This window comes from Poromitra crassiceps, assembly GCF_964638095.1.
Source record: "Poromitra crassiceps genome assembly, chromosome: 19".
NCBI classification, from domain to species: Eukaryota; Metazoa; Chordata; class Actinopteri; order Beryciformes; family Melamphaidae; genus Poromitra; species Poromitra crassiceps.
The window spans coordinates 5,069,752-5,073,495 of record NC_139646.1 but is presented as its reverse complement, the minus strand read 5'-3'; the positions used below and the strand labels follow the sequence as shown (position 1 = coordinate 5,073,495).

General features: G+C 45.1%; 1 protein-coding gene across 2 annotated transcripts in view; it reads right to left on the bottom strand.

Moving 5' to 3' along the window:
• The window catches only part of lpar2b (lysophosphatidic acid receptor 2b), a 24,074-nt gene extending 22,359 nt beyond the window's left edge, over positions 1-1,715 (bottom strand). For both annotated transcript variants that reach the window (XM_083655947.1, XM_083655946.1), the window contains exon 1: positions 1,528-1,715. The gene's annotated coding sequence lies outside the window, so the exon portion shown is untranslated. The remainder of the gene's footprint in view (positions 1-1,527) is intronic.
• Positions 1,716-3,744: the final 2,029 nt, after the last annotated feature.

Below are 3,744 nucleotides of genomic sequence, written 5' to 3'. Positions count from 1 at the left end.
CACATGCACTGTTCACTCTCAAAAACAAAGGGATTTGGGTGGGATCTGGGCGCACGTATCTAGCGACCAGGTGGAGGTGGGGTCAGGTAGAGTGAGTGTCGTGACGTAGGCTAGGCTACGTAGATGGGTAGCGACCATAGGGTAGCGACGCAGTATATATAAACACTAGTAGCAGTCCCACGCCGACGGCTTTGCAGCACGCGCGCGAAGCAAAGAAGTTTGTTTTCAACTGCCATAAAACACAAAAGACGTTTTGCAAGAATGGAGAAAGAAAATTCTGTGAAGTCACTCAAAACGACGCCGTTTGAGAGACGGACTTTACAGGAGAAGCATCGAGTGGAAGAGCTTGGACCGGATCACCCTGAGCTCGCCATTAAACAACAGGCTACAGACAGAGGAAGAAAATACACTAGTTTCTAGTAGCTAGTAACGTCCGTTACTACTTGCTTGATTTAGGGCTGGAGTGGACGATACTTCAATAGCCTATTATTGTTGTCTTTCAGTGGAATCATCGTGATGATATGAAGTTATTTTAATAGCGACATTTCTGCTGTCTAAATTGATGATGACAAGCAAATGTTACTTAAAAACTGATCAAATGAGGTATGGCAGGAATATTATTTGAAAATATAAGGTTTGTTTGACATCACCATTCAGTTCAATGAGATGAACACTGATTTTTGCATACGTGAAACATATTGATATTGAGAATAATCCTTATGATTATCATATTGATTTCAACCCCATTGTCCAGGCCTACATTTGGTATAGCCCTCCCTGGACAAAAATGCACCAGCGGCCACTGACTTCCGATATAATTAGTTTGCCCCACCCGACCCCTACTACCTGTGACTTCAAGGTGAGTTTAATGCCCAACACAGATTGTCTAACGAAAATCCTATGGTCCATGAGAGGGCTCTTACTACAGTGAAGTCCTGAGACGAACATAGAAAGAGCCTGAGGGTAAATAAGGGCTAGGCCAAGTGCACAATCTGCACATGTAGCTGACTGTAACGGACTCAAAAACGGACAAGAGATCAAGATAAAAAAAACAATTAGAAAGATATATATTTTTAACATCTTTAGGGTTTTTTCCCATGTAATAATGCCTACTGCTTGAGTCTACACAATGGGCTAACTTAACAAAGGGCAGGGTCTCATTCACAGCCTTGTGGATAATGAACTCTCTTGAGACAGATCAGATCAGATGCCACAGGTCTAAACACAGCACACAGACAGACAGCAAGGCGACAACTTCTCTCCATTCTATCAGACAAGTATTTCAAAAGTCCGCGTTGCCTCTCATTATGTGTAGCGCTATAGAAATGTACAGGGGGGGACTCTTATGTGTTTCTTCTTTTGAACTCGTTTATCAAGTAAATCCAGATTTGAGGCCTTGTCGAGTTATTATAGGTGTGTTTCTGTAGCACCTATGCTCACCTACTAGTCCTACGCAACTTCTACAACACCCACACTGAACAATAGAGGTGAAAAGGTACAACAGCACAAGAAGAAACGTGCGCTTACTGTTTTTCTACCGGAGCTTCATTCCAGATGTGTGTTTCTTTCTTCTTTCTGGTTCGTTCCCTCCAAAAAGGCAAAACTCCGCCGTCTTCCACTACCTGTGTTTTGGACTTTGGGTTGGCTGTTTTCAGCGGTAATACCTGTGCTGTGCTGTACGCCCCGGGCAGAAAGGGTGCGGCTGGCAGGCTGCTGGTTCTCCACTATCACAATGGGACTGTGGAGGTTTTCGTAGCGCCGACTCTCAACCTGAGCGCCCGGTACCCGCCCCTTACCCGGGCTAACCCGCCCCCACCGGCCCCCCCATTGGATGCCTGTGATGCGAAACAACCAATCAGAGAGGGGAGCTAAGGAGTGATTGACAGAGAAGGGGTTGTATGATTCACGCGGGTTGGCATGATTTGTATTTGTGTTGGTTTAGGAGCGAGCGAGGCCCAGGTTGAATGAATTATTAAGTGACGCGAGGAGGGAAGCAGCGAGGACGCAGCGGTTGTCAACGTGGGGTCCGGGTACCACCAGGGGTCCTTGAGGGAGTTAACAGGGGGCTTACTCCTCCTCAGCAAAGTGATGAATTGTAAAAGTTCGCCCAAAGTGCCAAAGTCACACCCACTCTTCCGTGTTCAGCATACGAACCTAGGGGATTTCATCTGCCATTCATTTCCCATCAACATCTTTATTATAACATGACAAGTGTTGCCCACTTGTCATTGTCTCTGTTCTCTGTTTCAATATGTGTCCCACTGATGATGTCATAGGCAATGGCATACATAAGACTGATGATGTCTTATCATCCACCCGATCTACTGTGAATCACCTCATTCAATGAGGTGATTCACAGTAGATCGGGTGCATCATCAGTCAGTCTTAGAGCATAAGAGTGTGCACGCTCGATTCCTAGTTTAGTAAAATGCGTATAAAATAGTTTCACTTCGTCAAACCAAGCGATTCAGCTATATTTAGAATCCGTAGAGGATTATAACATTTCACTCAGACCAAAATGCAGCTCCACCTTCCTTCATCTCCCTGGGTGACTCCCCCAGTCAACACTGTGGAGTCCTTTCGCTTCCTGGGTTCAATCATCAGCAGCCAGGACCTCACATGGTAGATGAACATCAGAGCTCTCACCAAGAAGACAGCTAGGATATTTCTTCTGTGGATAAGGAAGTTCAAAGGTAGCATTGGTACTCTTCTACACCTCCACCGTCAAGTCCATCCTCACCTCCTCTATCACCATCTGGTATGCTGCTGCTGCTGCCCTCAAGGACATCTCTGCAATGCATCATCCACCATGCTGAAAAGGTGGTCGGATGCAGCCTGCCATCCCTTCAGGACCTACACACTGCCAGGACGCTGCAGCGGTCTCGGAAGATCATGGCCGACCAGTGCATTCCCACCCCCTTGGCAGAAGATTCAAGATGTTTATTATCTAAATCAAAAAAGCAACACGTGATAAATATGAAACATAGCATAAAATAACAGAAACACACAAAAGCAATAAGAAGAGAAGACAGAAGACTAATTAATGTCTGGCACTACCAGAACAGCTCGTCACAGCGACAGTTTCTACCCAACTGCCATCCGCCTCTTTGAGACCCGAAAGCCCCCACAAAGACTTTATCACCCCCCCCCCCCCGCATTGCTTTGTCCCTACTATTCATGTGACCGCTGCACTGCATACTTGCACTAAGTCAAATTACTCATTTGTAATGTAATTACTTACTGTTGTTATCAAAGTGATTTTTTTTTAACAAAAAAATAAGTATTAAAAAAAGTTAAACTTAAATGTATAACATGTTAGTAAAGTGAATGTCCTAACGTTACTTTTCTACTATTTAAAGGAGAATTTAGTTTTTTTTTTAACCTGGACCCATCTCCTGGCAATAATTATGATTTGGCCACTCACCGAGCGATGTCCGCGGCGTTTCTGGGCGTCCTAGCGTTGTTTTGAGAGCAATAGCGTCCAAGTCAGTCGTAAAATGGAGCTGATTTGGGGCCAAGTGTGAGCCTGTCTTCCTGCATCTAAATAGCTATTTTTATTCCCGTTTTCGCCATCAATCACCATAATCTGATTGATGTGGGGTTTGGCGTAACCTATGTGGGATTCGAAATAACGAAGGTTATGCCAAACCCCACATAGGTTACGCTAAAACCACCACCGCAAAGCGTCCTACCTGTAGTTGACCAGTCGGCAGGAAAGTATCGCGGGACTTCACGAGACTTGGT